General features: G+C 45.2%; 1 protein-coding gene across 1 annotated transcript in view; it reads right to left on the reverse strand.

Moving 5' to 3' along the window:
* Window positions 1–17501, reverse strand: part of LOC139334892 (nuclear receptor coactivator 3-like) — a 61466-nt gene that overhangs the window by 19405 nt on the left and 24560 nt on the right. The window contains exon 2 of the mRNA XM_070968140.1: window positions 7099–7185. The gene's annotated coding sequence lies outside the window, so the exon portion shown is untranslated. The remainder of the gene's footprint in view (window positions 1–7098; window positions 7186–17501) is intronic.

The raw sequence follows: 17501 nt of genomic DNA on the forward strand, positions 1-17501 counted from the left end.
TTCTAAAAGCCGGAGAAGCTCTGAAGACGCGCCGATCCTCTTGCTCAATCCCTCCCGCTTTGAGTTTCTTTCAAATTTCTCTTTTAATCTCTCCCTCGAGTCCCTCCCATCTGACTGTCTGACTGTCTCGTTGCCTTTTTGTCTGCTTGCCTACCTGCGTCTCTTCTTGCCTATCCTCCTGCCCGCCTGCCTGTCTACCTGCCTCCCCGTCTCCGGCTCATCGTTAGACAAAACCCCCGCTTGCTCTTGTCTGATGAAACCAACCACGAGGGAGACGAGGAGCACGGGAGGCAGAAAAGCAGAGAGGGGGAGGTACAAAGTCGGAGGGTTCAGAACTCAAAGAGCCAAAGCAAAGTGTCTGAGTGAAACTCTCTTTGCTCCTCCGCCGATCGAGCCCGCCCGCCTGCCTGCCAGCCTATTGATGGAGTTCTCAAAGGGGGAGTTGCTCTAATTGCGGAGTGAATGAGGCGGCCCCAGAGAATGGTTGATTAGGAGGCTGCTGAATGCCCCAGGGAAATGGGTCACCTCCAGCCTGGCGCGGGCCGCCCGCTTTTCCAGTGCAGGGAGAAAGTCAATTACACGCCACAGGCAGTGAGGCCTGGTGGCAGAGAGGCAGCGGGGCTGCGGTGGGTACAAAACAGCAGCAGGGGGCAGTGGGAAAATGAGACGCGTAAAGAGGGAAACGGGAGAAGGTGATGGCAGTATGGAGGGCAGCAAGAGGGAGAGATGGGCGTGAAGATGGCAATTTAAGGGAGAAAGAGTGAGATGCAGTAAATGTGGGAGAGTGAGCGTGCAAAAAGTAGGCTGTAAGCTAGTTTCTCTGAATGAGAACGTTAGGAAAAATTCACAGAAACAGGCATTAAAAAGCTTCGGCTCGGGAGGGAAAGTTAACAGAAATGTTGGCAGAAGAGGCAAATGAATTCATGAAAATAACAAAAATATTTATCCCTTGTATTGATGCCATGATGAGGAGGAATCTGCTGGAAACCGAACAAACATTTAACACAAGTTTAACCAACACCACCAAAGTCTTATCTCGGGGTGTTGGAGCTGGTGTGAGTGAAAGTGACAGTGAGCAGTGTCTGGGGTCACAGAGGGGTTCAGGCTGCAGTTCACTCCATTACAGTCGGAGGGTCGAGCAGCTCCAGAAGCCCCCTGCCCCCACACGTTTGCAGCGTTGCCATGTGGGGGGGCTGCATCCAACAGCTCGTGCATCTTTCCATTTTGACATTTTGATGCCATCGAAATCTAGTTCAGAAGTTTTTCATCCGGACGTAACAATGAATGAAATCTATGCTGTCATATCATTACTATTGATAGAATTTATCGATTCAAGTTATAGTCGGATCCTGGGCGTTTCAAAGGATTGGCTGTCATTATTGACTGAAGGTAGCTAGCTATCCATCCATCCATTGTCTATACCCGACTATCCCTTTCCGGGGTCGCGGGGGGGGCTGGAGCCTATCCCAGCTGTCACTGGGCGAGAGGCGGGGGACACCATGAACCGGTCGCCAGCCGATGGCAGGGCAACATATACAAAACATTCATGCTCACACTCACACCTAAGGACAATTTTAGAGTCACCAATTAACCTAATGAGCTTGTTTTTGGTCTGTGGGAGGAAGCCGGAGTGCCCGGAGAGAACCCACGCATGCAAACTTCACACAGAAAGGCCCTGCCCGACCCGGGGGTCGAACCAGCGACCTTCTTGCTGTGAGGCACACGCACTACCTGCAGTGGTGCCGCCCTGGTAGCTAGCTAACGTCTATCTACATGAGTCTGGGTAGAACGTGTGTGTGTGCGCGTGCAGAACGATGTTTCTCAAGAGAACCGCTCATTCAAACACTTCACACTCGACACTGCACGTCCTTGGATCCTCTGCAACACACCTGCCGAGTGTTAAGTCGATCAGATCAAACGACAGACACACACACATGAAGATAGACATTACTTCCACGTTAGTTAGATTTACTCTGTCTGGTTGGAAGGACGCGTAGAACGATAGCAAAGAGCTCAGAGAGGAAATTAACTGGAAAAGGAAGACATCAGTCAGAGTTAGACAGAAGCAAACATACTCTGCAGGCCGGAGCGTCTGCGCTTGCTTCTGATCAGCTGCATGTTCACTTAAGTCTACAGACTAAATCATACAGTCGAAGATGACTCAGAGACATTAATCAGGGCCAGAGCCAATAGAGTGGAGCTGTTAATCAGAGTGGCTCCTCAGCAGCAGCTGCTTGCGAGACGAATAAGAGCAGAAAAAAGCGCAGCTCCCAGAAGACTGAGCCGTCATGGGAGAGTCCTCTGCTGACATGTACAGTACAGGTGAGCGCACCCGTGCAGGTGAGCAGCTCTGAACTTTCCCACTCAGTCTGACCTGGTTCTCAACCCTGATCTTGACCTGAGCGATTTCAAGGGGTCACCACCTTCACGCTGACAGCTGACCCACATATTTTCCGGGTCATGTGTGAAAGGAGGGTCACTCAGGTCACCAGAGCTGTGGCATCACCCGGGGTGAAGCTGAACTGCTTAGCTCTGCCGCAGGACAGCAGCCTGCCAGTGACCCCGGAGCCTGGAGCCCAGGGGGAGCTGTGCTCACCAGGAACCGCAGACTTTACGGTTTTATGGCCAAACCAGAGGAAACGGCTCACCTTATGAACTACAAATCATACAAACCCAGTAAAGTTCACGTGGAACAGGACAGTCCTGCAGACATGAGATCTGATTCTGACATCCCAGCTGTCAAAACAGCCCCTTAATCAACACTTTGTTCTTTCAGAAGGTGCCTCGAACACAGCTTTATATGACATTTACTATAAATATTCATGACTCCCGGAGGATGAATCCGGATGTTTCTTGTTGACCCCCAGACCTTCCTGCTGGCCCCACAATCAGACCAAGTTTTCCTCTTGCATACAAGAAATACTAATGTGTATCTAAAACCCTTTTCAGACATTTTCTGTTAAACTGATGGCTTTCATTCAGACATCTTACATAAATGTTCCTTAAATTCAGACAAAACAGAACTGAGCCATAGTGGCAATGTTTCTGTTGATTTGTCAAGCAAGGTCCTCATGAACTTTTGAAATGCTGCAAAAGAAAAGAGAGAAAACGCAAATTAGGCGTTTCCATTAACAGGTTTGGTGCAAACAGACGACCCAAAGAGGGTTCTGGTAAACGCTCTGTTCTGCATGGATGTAATAAAAAAGGACAGAAGCAGAAGACGTCGTGAACCAAGAACAAAACCAGTTGTGTGTCAAGGTCAATAATCCTCAAAGCAGGAGAAGAAGAAACAATCTCTGAGAGACGAACTGAGGCCATGAGGAACGTTTCAACAGCTGTAACTTCTTCTTCTTCTTCTTCTTCTTCTTCAGCAGCAGCAGCAGCAGCAGAAACAGCTGATCAGTCATGTGAGGTAACGTTCACTAAGTCAGAACTTAATCAAAAAGCTGTTTCCATCTCCCACTGAGTGCATGAACTCCTTTTAAAAACACCTCAAGCCAACGTAAAAACGTTTTTTAAATCCAGCCGTTTCCATCAACCTTTCCTGATGCGATACTTGAAAATGGACCCAAAAGCGCAGCTAATGCTTGTGTGACATTTGCCAAACGTTTTATGCTGCATGTCGAATTATTAATTAATTATGAAAGCCGCTGCTCGAGCTATCATTGTGGCTGCTCATGTAGCAAACTGTCATCTTGTCGTTTGTTTAGTGTAACACTGAGTGCACGTGACATTTCAGCCTGTAGGATTTCTGTTTTCTTTCAGCTATTGTTTGGGAATAATCTCAAAACTATTTCATTATAGAAAAAGTAAATTAAGTTTGCAAAGAGATTTTACTGTCTCTAACATTAACCTTTGAAAAGTTTGCAGAGCCTGTGGATTATTTTCAATATCAACTATTCATTTTCATGAATATCAATCAGATAACATTGTTTTCTCTCTAAATTTGAACAATGGTTTAGTTCTGTTTTCAGTTTTCGGGAGAAAGTTTTTGCAGGCGGCTGTGAGTTTATCCAACAAAACTTCATATAAAAGTCACACAATTCCCAATTCTAGACATCCTTTAGATGCACTGAATGCTACTTTTTCACTCTTCTATCAGTCAAACTGTGGAAATGTGTGTGCTGTTTGTGTGCACACAATAAAAATGTTTGCAATAAGATGAGCAGCACTTCAATAACACTGGTGAGTTAAACTCAGGGACTCCAGGGGAGCAGATTTTAAATGGATGAACAGCAGCTAAAGAAGGCACAAAATTAAGTTTTGGCAGAGAGAAAACAAAGCGGAGAGACGACAGCCTTCCCACGACAGAGTGAGTCACAGCAGAGGAGGAAACAAAGCAACAAGCGAGCGCGTCGGAAAGAGATACTGAGGCCAGACGACGGGTTCGCGGGGAAAATTAGCAGGAACAAACACGAAGCAGACCTGTCTTTAATCTGTACTCCGCCAGGTTTATTCCTGTCTCTGCATCACCTCCAGAGTGGATAAAATCAATGCTACAGCTTCATTCAGGCTTGAGTTGGATCTTTTGTTTTGTTGTGTACAACAGAGCTTCAAGGTTGACACAGACGTTCATCCACCGTCTCTCAAACGCAGCGCTGGATGAACTGTGGCGCTGGCTGCCGTCAAACTTCCTGTGTGCTTGTTTGACAAGTGTCTCTTTCCATTGGGAGCATGATGTTTGAGCAAAATTACTGTCAGAGGTATTTTTGGTACTTTTAGTAAATAAATCAGAAACATGCTTCAAAAAAAGAAAACACCTGCGTCTCTCTGGTCTACCGGCTCGGCCCGTCACAGTGAATTTAAGACCAAAGGCAGCACGGCGCGGGCAGGGCGCTGCTTGTTCGGTGACAAAAGGGTGGAGTAGATCGGGAGGAGGAAGGTGACAGAATTGGCAGGGCAGACCCTGCTCAGGCTGGGCGACGCAAACAGTCCCACAGACAGTCGCCTCTCCTGCCTACCTGCCTGCCAGACGCTCTTTCATAATCTCTGTTGACAAAACAGAAGCACACAGCGCTGGTGCTGCCGTGTAAACTCACACCAGTGACACGACAAGAGCCACAGCACAGAAGCCAATAGACCGTCTTCGCCGCTTCAGAACTGGTTCCCACTGGTTCGCCGTTTGATCTGATCGGCGTCCCGTCTCGAGCCGACTTAAGTTGGCGGAAGCCAGCAGAATAGATTTCAGGAGTATTTTTTTCCATCTGTGATTTCCCATTTCAGCGCTTGCTTTTAGTGATATTGTCAGTGGTCCTCAACGCTGAAGATTCAAGAGAGCTTTACTGTCATTGTCTGCGACAACAACACTGCAGCTGCTTCTCCACAAGTCAAAGAGAAAATAACAACACGAGTACCAAATATACAACACACAAGAGCAGTTTAACAGACTTACAGACTGCACGTTCATGTTAAGACCTTCAGAATTACTTCAACCTATACTCAATTTTATGTCACGGAACAGTGAGAAAAATGTGCAATTATTCACATTTTTGAGCTGGAACCAGAGAATTTAATGTTTGTTCTTAAAAAAAATGACTTCAACGATTAATCACTTATCAGAATTGCTACTGACTAATTGATTAATCAAATATTATGCTGCTAATGCTAATGGCACTGTTGCCATTTTTATGTCTTGCAGAATCTATGCTAATTTTTCATGTAGATTTTTATTAGAACATTTGAAATGAGGCACATCCTGATGGCACTTTTCATTCATTGGACTTTACTCAGCTTCATGCTGCTTGCACTTTACTGTCTTTGTTTTTTTAATTGTATTTAGTCTCATTGTGTGCACCACAGCACTGAAGGAACAGAGTCTGGTTCTGCTGAATATGGAGTCCTGAATATGGACAGACTGACAGCATGTTGCACCTTGAACCTTGAACCTTGAACCTACACATTTCAGCTCTGTGTTCTGCATACTCTGATACCCACGAGCCTCAGATGCCACTGCTTTGGAGGAGAAGCCGGTCAGAGGCACGAATCAGAAGCAAATTCAAAATGATTCATTGTCGCAGTCGGGGACAAAAACACAACAAAGCAGTTTCCAAATGCATCCAAAACTGACCCAAATTCCAAAAGCAAAAGTGACGTAAGCTGCTGAATGGACGTCTTATCGTCCGGTTCAGGCTGCAGAAAAAGGCGTCCTCAAATGAATTTGGATATTTCTTACCAAAATGCAAAGACCCTCCATATGTTTAACGCAGCCAGGCTCGCACGTTTGACTTTTTATCGGAAGAAGCACATGTTTTTTAACGCCGCTGCTCAACTTGTGATTCAAACTGAGTTTCTCGCTCGTCCAGCTCTCAGAAGTGCTCCGACTGCCAGTCAGCGAACATCATCCGAGGCCAAAAAGAACAGGACTTTTTTACTTCTTCACTTCAACTCTTTGAGGAAGAGTCCGCTAGCTGCCTGCTCCTCCTCATCTTCATCCAGCTTCCTTCCTGTTAATGTCCAGTATCTCCCCTGCCTGGAGCTCTCCCTCCTCCCCGCTCACACTGACCTCACTCTGCACACAATCACTCCTGCTATCTGTGCAACGGCAGCGTGTCTGCAGAAGCATGTGCGAGGCTGCACGTGAACGAAACAGAGAGTGTGGCTTGGTTAAGTCTGGGTACACTCCTGTGTGTGTGTGTGTGTGTGTGTGTGTGTGTGTGTGTGTGTGTGTGTGTGTGTGTGTGTGTGTGCTGTTGTCACCTGCAGACAGAGGTAAAAGATTAATGCTCTCTTTCAGACTCTGTGGCAGGTAGAGCACAAAGAGTAATTTGATTTCTCCTCCAGTCTCCCTGCTGTCTTCCCCCTCTTCATTTTCTCATCTGCCTGAAAATCATCCACTCAGCCCTCTTTGTTTCCCTCTTGTTCCCGCCACCATCCCTCTCTCCTCCTAAACTGTTCCACCTTCCAAAATCCAAACCTCAAACACAAAACACCTCCATAACACATTCGCCTCAGAAAACACGCGCCGTTCTCCACGTCTCAGCGTTCAGGTCAGGAGGATGTTGCAAGAATGTGGCAACAACAAGAAACTGTCTCTGGCAAAGCGCTCAACCTAAACCCAGCAGGCCGTTACCATGCCAACCATATGGGATGTTAGCCCACCTTGTGACGGTGCCGAGATGATGGACGATCAGATCCCCCCTCCCCACGCGCTGGGGGTGTGTTCCTATGTGGGCTGGTCAATGGAGTCTGGAGGAAAAACACACACACACACACACACAAAAGTTTAACAATCATCCTCAGCAGTGCATGTTCATTATGGTGATATTAATGAATAACAAGCGGCATTATCAATCAGCGGCCTGAAGACACACGCGCAGGAAGCTGCATTAACGGCTTAATGAGCAGAAGAACTGCGAGGGAGCCGAGCCGAGCTATGTGCTTTTGTCTTCATTACTGGTGCACGCGGACGGAGCAAACACACCGCGGCTCCTGTACATTTGCATCAAAAGCCAGACCGCTCCCACGGCCAGATCAACCACACACGCATACACACACACGAAAAGGGATGTTGAGACAAGTTTTACAGGAAGCCAAACGGTCGAAACCTGAAAGTGACGACAGCATGTGATCCACAATTCAGCCTGTCGCTCGAACTGTAACGGGTACAAAAAAAAAAAAAAGGAAGCTTTTTCCAATAAACGTGCACTCCAGATCCAGACAGCTGGATTTAAACGTCAAACGTTTATTGGCAAATATCTCCCAAGCTTTGTGGACTCGGAGCAAGAGGACGAAAACAGACTATTAGGCTAAATCACCGCTCTAATCCCAAAAGCACATAATAGGCTAATTTGTGTCCATTTAGATCCAGATAAGAAACAATGTGTGTGTGTGTGTGTGTGTGTGTGTGTGTGTGTGTGTGTTTTGGTTGTAGTAGCTCAAGTGTTCTGTCTGAACAATCGTAAGAGAGTATCCCGTGGGGGTAAAGAGTGCGTAACCATGGAGAACGCTGGGCGTTTCCATGACACCCTGTCATCAGTGAAGCACGCTGCCAGGATGTCTCATGTTCATCTGTCACTGTGCCTCTGTGTGCCTCTGTGCGTGTGTGCGTGTGTGTGTGTGTGTGTGTGTGTGTGTGTGTGTGTGTGTGTGTCTGTGTGTGTGTGTGTGTGTGTGGGATAACGAGAGAAAGAATGCTGGTTTACTTTCGTTTTTGTTAGGAGGAGGTATGAGAGCGTCACGTCAGAGCGCACGTTCACGACCAAATATCTGAGCTGAGGACACGCCCACACGAGTGTGTGTGTGTGTTTGTACGGCTGACCTCATGCCTAGTGAGCCTGTGTTGTGTAGTTTTACATGTGTATGTGTGTGTGTGTGTGTGTGTGTGTGTGTGTGTGTGTGTGTGTGTGTGTGTATGCACGTTCACCGCCAGCGACCTGACCGCTGGCTGCACCCATGATTGGGAGCAGATGGGGGCCGTCTGTGTGTGTGTGTGTGTGTGTGTGTGTGTGTGTGTGTGTGTGTGTTAGCAGGATGGAGGCGGAGGAGAGGGGGTGGGTGGGTGCTCTAGTTTAGGTGATGTATGGACTCTCACACACCAACAAAGACCCTCCTTCAACCGATGTGTTTCCTATTAATTGAAAGGGGAGAAAAATAGAGCCAGCGAACGAACGACTGCTTAAGCAGGAAGAATTTATAGCTCACCTGTGACAAAGAGTAACTGACTCCATTTTTTTGTGTGTGTGTGTGTGCAGAAGTTATTTAAAAAAAAATGTTGTTCTCCCGGCCGTGAACAACCTTCAGCGCCATCATTGCTGCTCTTTGTGCTCACTTTGACACAGCCATGAAACCCAGAGTGAGTAAAATGGTAGTTAACGCCATGTGGTGCTGCTCATACCAGCGTAAAGCCTTGAATATAAAAGCAGAGTGAATGAGCTCAAGATGCAGAGGTTGAGTCGACGGAGTCGCATCACAGTCCGCTCTCCTCCTCCCAACACGTGTCTGTTTATCTTGTTGTGCTCTTCAGCCGCTCCTCGCCTGACAAACCTTCAGCCTTTCACTGTGTGAATGCCTGTGGCGTTGAGCGACACAATAAATATCTTACAAGACAGCATCTTCTTCTTCAGTTAGAGGATGCAATAAAGAGTTCACATTTTACTGTGGATGCTCATACAGACGCCGTTAACTTCATGAACTTGAACCGCTCACTATATCATAAATGACAGGGGAAAGGAGCTGATCATCTCAGCGACAATCCTGCATTTCAAAGCCGTGCGAGAAGCTGATCAGCGGTCAGTTTGTAGTGACTTTTGAGATTTATTCCTCTTAGACAATACTGCACTCACACCCGATGAATCTGTGTTTACTGGGCCTCTTAGTGCCTAAATTGCCTTAAACTGCCTTGAAACTCACTTAAGGATTGTGACAGTCAGACCTCTAAAGCTGCTATATGTCGGTGCATTGGCCAAAAACAATGAAAATCATGCATTGTGGCGCAGCCTCAAAAATCATCATATGTACATGTCAAACACTCAGAATATTGGAAACACCGCATTTAACACTGACTGAAAGGGACTACTAGCAAACAAAGTATAGCTTAACCAGTCTGATAATCTCATTTCCTGGTTTCATTTACAAATCGAGCCCATGAAGTGAAGAAACAACAATTAAAGTAAAACCTGTGTGCTCCAGCTTCCTTCTGGGCTCGTGCATCCATTGACTGTGATCCACCCTGACCGGTCCTCCTCTGACGGCAGCGGTCCTCAAGCTGAACAGCAGCGCTGCTGTGTGCGCTGTATGATGACTGCGCCTTCCTTGAGCTATTGTATTGTGCTGTGAAATGTTACTGTCACTTAAACTGAAAGCAGCCACGTGCCGAGCACGAACGGACTATGAGGCGATGGACGCTTTCTCACCTTGTGTGTTCGCGATGAGCGTAAGGTTGGACAGAACCAAGATAAGATTAAGACGGTAAAACCACACACATGTCCTCATCTGTCACCTTCAGCTGAACCAGGAAAAAAACTGAGACACATGTGGAACAACAGTGCGAATGTCACTGCGAGAGAGACACTTTCCTGTTGGTAACAAAGTCCAGATTCTGAGGCAGTAAACTGGCTCACGTTCGTTCTCAGCAGCCTCACAGTTTCTGTCTGTCCACTGCAGCGGATAAAGGAGGCGCTGACAGGGGTCTCCACGCTTCTAAAATGTTGGACCCATGAAAGCCAACCCAAACCCAACACGCATAAATGAATCCTTAAAATAAGAAAGACCCGATACAAAGGAGACCTGAGATCAGAGCTGACAGCGAGTCGGCTCGGATCCATTCAGGTCTTAGACAAACTGACACAAAGACCCCTCACCTGCGACAATAGCACGAGACCCTACCTGGACCCTATTAGCATGCGGATGCAGCAGACTGCAAGTCTACAAGACAGAGTTTAAAAAGAACTTAGAAAGTGAGTGTCATGCGATCGCAGTTGAAATCTGGCGTTCATGTTACAAAGTGACCTGAACAGGAATGTGTGTTTGGCGAATGCAGCACCATCCTGGACGAAGCTGCGCTGCGTCGAAGCTAAAGTATTCATAGTTTCTGCTGCTATTGCATCAATGGCCTGACCCCTTAAATGAGCTAACTGACCAAGACTCTTACTACTCGGGTCCCGGGTTAGATTTCAGATGGTAGGAATGAAGAAAACCAGTGAGGACCTTTACCTTTACGTCCATGAGCAGAAAACACGACTCTAAGGTTCCTCAAAAAACACAACAAGCATTAGCGAGGAGAAAAATCTGCAGCCTTTTATCTCATATAAAAGGCTGCAGATTGTTGTTGACTTTTACTTTACTAGAAGGCGGTCATCAAGCCTTTACCCAGCTCTGCTTTACACCAGCCTGCACATACAGCGGCAACCAAAACCAAATACGACGTTTCCTTTCGGTTGCAAACCCACCACTGAGGCCTGAATGCCCCGAGTTGGGGCTCAGTAAGATTTTATTGAATCTGAACCCAACATCAAATCCTCTTATAGAACCCAAATCCTTCTGAATCCCTTATCAAATCTGATTAGGTTTAATGTGCAACATTTGCAATTAACTAAAGTAATAAATAACTAAAACTGTAAGATTTACTTTGGATGTATAATCACCTTTTGTTGACTGAGGAGACAGAAACTGTGCAGTTTTTAGCGGCAGCCTAATTAACGTTCACAACCTGTGGCTGCAATCTGAAAATGAGATGAGCAGCAGGAGATGTGAAATGTTGATTAAATGGATCTGAGACTGACTCATTTTCATGACTTGCTCTGGATGTGATTTAGAACAATTAAACTCTTAAACTGATCAGCTTCAGTTATTAATAATGAACTACAAAAACATTGTTCATGCTCTAACAGAGGGACGTGTGTATTTCCTGACCCTGGCCTGGAGGGACCGCGTTCTCCAGACAAACATCCATTCTGGCCTGTCAGCAAGTTACTTATAAAATGAACCAATCAATTAGCGACAGTTTGATCATCCGCCATCTGTTGTTACATTGTGAACAGCAAAGACCAACATCAGCCGTATTGGCGTCTATGTCGGCCAATATGAAGTGCTTCCATTACACAGTTCATTTGTCACAACTCTGAAAATAAAACAGAAAAATTTAAAGAATCTGCATTGTTTGCATATATATTTTACTTAGACTTGAATCATCCAAATAAATCCACATCGGCCTATCTGATATCAGCCCTGAAGCCTGCGAATGCTCCCAATGTTTTGTTCATTGTTATTTGTTAATAAAAGGCAGAGAGAGGTCAAACGTTCATCAAGAGATTTAATGGTGTCTAAGCTTGGTGAATGTTGGTATTTTGCCGAAACGGGAACCGGACCCAAAATGGACCTGGCTACCAAAAACCAACCATGTGCGTGCTGAATTGAGTTTCATTTGAGTTTACTTAAACACACCGTGTCCAGCCAAAAGGATGTGCGCCTTTAAGAAACATCTTCAGGCGTCTGGACTGAAACTCAGGCACATCCATGAGTTGTTTCTTTGTGGGCCTGAATCTTTTCCCTGTCTTCACCCGCTCCTCTGTTTTTCACGGCAGGGTTTGTCTCTCCATGCGTCTGTCTCCTGTAATGACTGTGAATAAGGGAAGTTGTGTGTGCCGGCCAGCGTGCTCGACGGCACGCTGAAGAATGCATAGAAGTACATTGTGTCTGTGTGTTTGTGTGTACTCTGGGTAACTCTGCTTTAGTTTTGCTTTGCCAAGCCCCCCTCCAACAAATCCAGCACTCACACTGGAGCAAAATAGGAGCCAAGCCACATCTTGGCACCTTGCCTCCCCTTAAACAAATCAGACCACAGAGGCTAATAAAAAACTCTGAGTCCAAAGCTCGCCTCCACAGACGAGGGGGTACCAAAGAGGGGAGCCATTCTCAGCTACCCCACTCAGCCTACAATGAACTCGTACAAGACGCAGCCCTGCTTTTCAGCCCGGACAAAAAGTGCCAGTCTCTCCACTGTCTCCATCGTTCCAACCCCCTTTTCTCTGCTGTTAAATGGTGCTTTGATGCCGTATTGTTCTTAACTAGCCTCGCTAAAAAAACACACTCATTGAAAACAAATTGCTTCTTAGTTCAGTGACAAAGTGAGAGTGAACTTTCCATCTTTAGACCAATTACTGCTATCATAGCACACAGCCTGCTGCTTCAAACTTCACACTTCAGAGAGGGATGAGAGGGGGTGGAGGATGAAGAAAAGCAGAGGGAGAGAGTCTGGCTCAGGGCAGAAATAGGCCAGGCAGGTTTAAAACTAAAACTCATCCAGCCATCCAGGGTGTGTCTGCTGTAGGCTGCCATCAAACATGCATTTACATATTCAAAAAAGGAAACAGGCGTTTGCATGAGTCATCCTTTCCAAGAAGGTAAAGGAAACCAAACTCACAGCACGCTGCACCGTGCCGGTGTAAAGTCCACAACAATGAATGTGCCGTCGCACGCTTAAACTCCCCGAGAAGGCAAACAGTGAAGAAAAAAAAAAGAAAGAAGAAGAAGCGACCATAAAAAGAAATGAAAGAAAAATTATTGCATCAGGTTTTTGTAATAATAGCTCAAGGCCACTTTAAAATGACTTTACGGTGCAACATCTGTTTTGAGTACAGGCTGACACTCAATGCAATAAAACTGGCAATTTTCTTCTCTAAGAATCCGCAGAGTATCAAATACTGTAAGACCACGCTTGAAGATCAAAAAATGAAGGATCACTGCACACACGCACCGGCGCTCCTCACCATCGCTCTGTTTCTGTTTATATTCTCACTTCTCCTGATGAACAGTCGGTCACAATTAAAGAGACAAACCTCCAGCTACCTGACTGGGGTTATCTATGACCTTACGAGCCTATAAAGCTCATTTATCCCCATTATCTGATCCAATATGGGGCAAACATATAGATAACAGACACAGCATGCACAGCGTCTGTGCCTATTAATTACATTTGTTTACAGTGGCAGAGTGCAACAGAGGACTGAGAAGACCTGAAGTTATTAAGTTTTGTTTTCAGCCACGCTGGCAGCATTGCTCCAAGGACGGCGACGTCTGTCAGTCTGTCTGTCCACCACTGGCTGGAATCCCTCGACATCTACTGGATGGGCAGCCATGACATTCAGCACAGACGAGCATTATCTCCAGAGAATGAATCCCACAGACGTTGATGATCAACTATTGGATGGGTTGCCCTGACATCTAGTACTGACATTCATGTTCCCCTCAGGATGAACTGTCATCACTTGGTGGCCCCCTCACTTTCCATGTAGCGCCATCATCAGATGAAAACTGTGCAACACGTCCATTTATGCCGAAATACCTTTAAATCTACTGACATTACCATAGTTTATGTTTAGAGCTAAATAGCATATGTTCGCAGCTGGGGGGCGCTGTGAGCAGTTGCTGACAAGTCGTAGTTGTCACGTGTGACTTTAATCTATAATCCAGGTATGTAACTACAGGTGTTTGAACAATCATTGTCGACGTAAACAGTGTTAAAAAGACACTCCTACGCTGTTACTGCTGTCTAACAGCTTGGAGACGCTTGCTGAGAGCTTAGTCCAATCAGATCGCAGCTCATTTGTTAACAGCCTCTCAGATCCAATCGGGGACTCTGCTACTTCACCTATGGCTCCCTGTTGGTCCTGCCTACATTTGTTAACCCTTTACTGCTTGCATTTGAGACTTTGTTGATGAGATTTTATCATTGATTTGCGTGAAAAAGCTGGCAGTTGATGACTAAAATGCAGCAGCAGTGAATGCTCTTTTCACTCACAGTGTTTGTGTTGACACTGTTTGTATGTACAGTAAATAAGTGGCATCAGTCAGGTTTGTGTCTTCATACAACCTGAGTCTTTTACCTTCATGAATGCTCTCCATAAATGTGAGCTGCTCAGTAAAAGGCAGAGATCACTCAGTCCAGCCCTGACAACTATAAAAGTGCATGCTGTCAATAACAGCTCCTGCTACTGCGTTTGAACCCGGCCACGTGCTGAGCGGAGAGCGGGATTATACCAAGGAATGGACGCGTTCTTGTGTTGGAAGTGACGACAGAGCCAACAAACAGTCTCGATAAGATAAGGACAATAAACCTCACATGTCCTCATCTGCCTTCTTCAGCTGAACCTGGAAGAAAATTAACAGCCACACGTGGACTTATGTTGTGGATGTGTGCGTGATTTAAGGTGTGTGAAGAAATCTCAGCATCAAGGACGTGTGCGGAGTGCAACACGTCTCAAGCTCACAGTCTAACATGCATAGCCAAGCAGAGAACTGGGTTAAATGAAACGCCTCATTGGAAGCCTTCAATTATGCAGGAGCTGTGCATTATAAGAACATAAAGGATCATTTCTGTGAGTTAATTAACAATGAACTGAGAGGGAAGGCTGTCATATCCAAGAGCGGTGAATGACTGGAGCTTTGGTAAATACTTAAAACATTCTTGTCATCACAAAGAGTAAATTACCCAGCAACAGGCCACATGGGGCAGAGAAAGAAATGCCATGAGATTGCAGGAAAACAGTTGTCACCTGCTTTTAGTTGCTGGTTGTGAAATGAATAAAAAATGAGGGGAAAATGAGACCTCTGTGCTTCAGCACAGGCACCACGAGGCTGAGGAGGAGGATAGCTTTCTGGACTGGTCACGCCCAATTAGTGGGGCAGGTCAATCAATGAGACACGCCCCTCCACCTCTGAACCCACCTCTCATGGGCACTCTGCTGCCCTGGCAACAAACAGGTCTATGCAAAACAGATAAGTGAATTCCTGTAAATGCAGTTACTAATTTAGCATGAATGCAAAACACTCAAAATCTAAAAATGAACGGCAGATAATCGGCACAGTACGATGTGCTTGGCTTGTTGTTTGACCTTCACTGTGCAGAACGATGTGTGTGCTCAGTTTCTTTTTGTTTTTTAATCCATACGCTGAAGTTGGAAGTTCCTCTGTGCTCACCTTAAATCTGAAGTCTGACTTCAGTGAAGTCAAACTCATTTGGTATCCAGCGGTTAAACTTTTGAAAAATAAAGGTTTCATATGCATATATTTTTCAGTCAGGCAGAGACACTAGATGTACTTTTGATTCATTACTTGTGCACTTGTCTTAAAACATGTCTGCAGAGGCACTTAAAGAAAAGGTTGCCTTCTTTGGAGAAACTTGACAAACTGCACTATTTATACTTATTTGTTTCTAACGTTTTGCATATTTATGTAAAGCACTCTGCAAGGTGTTAATACCAATAAAAATACCACTATTTTTACTGCTGCGACAACTGATTTCATCTTACACATTTGTATTGCAGTAAGTGTTTGTTGAAAAAAAAAAGCTGCCTTTGTGTGCCTGAGCTTTTACAAAAAGTGTGAGCAGCATTAGCGGTGGGTTTATGCTGCATTGCATTATGGGCTTCTGGGGCTGCTGCTGGTGAAGAGATAGGCATCTCTGCTTCTGCTATAATTAAATACTTCCTGTATGACTGAGACAATAGACAAATGACAGGTCTATAAAGAAGTCTCTTTCATTCTGTGGGACTGGGAGCCAACTGCTGAACATTTAAATAATCCAAGTGATTTATCCATTAAAACTCACATAAACTGAGCTGGAAGCATCTCCTCATCTTGTCTTGTTGTTTTAGATGAGAGTATTTCAAAGAGCATGTTACAGTACAGCGTGGTATCAACAGGTCTGATGTGCAGCCAAGCATACAGCTGAGTGTAGAGTCAAGTTTGAGGCTGGTGTGAATGGCCCTGTTTTAATATGACAGGGTGCAACTATGGGATTACTGTACAGCTGCACTGCACTCATAGAGTTACTACAAAGGTAAAGTACAGAAGCTATTGGGAGCGACTTGTTACTCTCAACCATCAATTCTGCTCTTCTCCATCTCAGAAATACTGACTGACGATGTACTGTCTAATTTATATATCCTGTACTGTGTATATACAACTTGTATAATTGAGAAAATGAACCCTATAGTCAAGTACAATCCTGCTGAATCATATTCTTTGGGGTAAGCATGTATATACTGTTTATGCAGTAGTACATTCACTCAAGTACTGCACTACAATTCTGAGGTACTTGTACTTTACTTGAGTGTAATTTATCCATTTCATGCTACTTGATATTTCTACTCTACTAAGTGTCAAGTAGCTAATGTTCTTTTTACCCCACTATGTGTATTTAACAGCTATGAGTACTTGTTACTTTGCAGATGATGCACTTACATTCAAAGAAAATATATAATATGCTAATTCAGTGATACATTGTTATAGATTAGACTAAGCAACAACATATGAAGGACTTACAATTAGCTCCACATCAGATAGCTATAACAATAAAATGGTGTTTACACAGTACTCCTGAAAACGTACTTCTTCCACCACTCTATATATGAAACAAACGGTGACAACCAGGAATTAACCTGTACCAAAAGTATCAAGTGCGGCGTTTGTTCTTTACCTTGCTGTAAGATTGAAAAGTTTATAAAAAGCTCAATGAATCAAACTGAATGAATGGAGTTGAAAAACGATAAAAAAGGAAGGGGGAGTTCATGTGAAAGAACAGTGTGTCAGTATAAAGGTGTTTTTCTCAAAAAATAATTGCATGCAGATAAAACTCAAGCTCTTCACTGCTCGAGCTGCCAGGAGAAAGAGCACTTCCTTTGCTGATGCCTGTGTGTGATGATGAGTGAGTGTGTGTGTGTGTGTGTGTGTGTGTGTGTGTGTGTGTGTGTGTGTGTGTGTGTGTGTGTGTGTGTGTGTGTGAATAAGCTGTGAGACTTCCTTTAGTGGGAATGGGACATAATTGGTTCACAATAACCCATCAGTGTGGTCTTAGCGAGAGAACACCATCTTCTCCTCCACCTCTACTTTCCTCCTCGCCTCCTTCCTCGCGCTCTCCTTCTCCGCGGTGACAGTGAGGGACATAAACACCTCCCTTCCTCCCCCCTCCTCCCTCTATTTATTTGCTCAGAGTCCAAAAACTGCACAGCACAGGGAAAAAATGATGGGAGGCGGGAGGGGTGGAGGAAGAAGAGAGGAAAAGA

The sequence above is a fragment of the Chaetodon trifascialis genome, chromosome 8 (genome assembly GCF_039877785.1).
Source record: "Chaetodon trifascialis isolate fChaTrf1 chromosome 8, fChaTrf1.hap1, whole genome shotgun sequence".
NCBI classification, from domain to species: Eukaryota; Metazoa; Chordata; class Actinopteri; order Chaetodontiformes; family Chaetodontidae; genus Chaetodon; species Chaetodon trifascialis.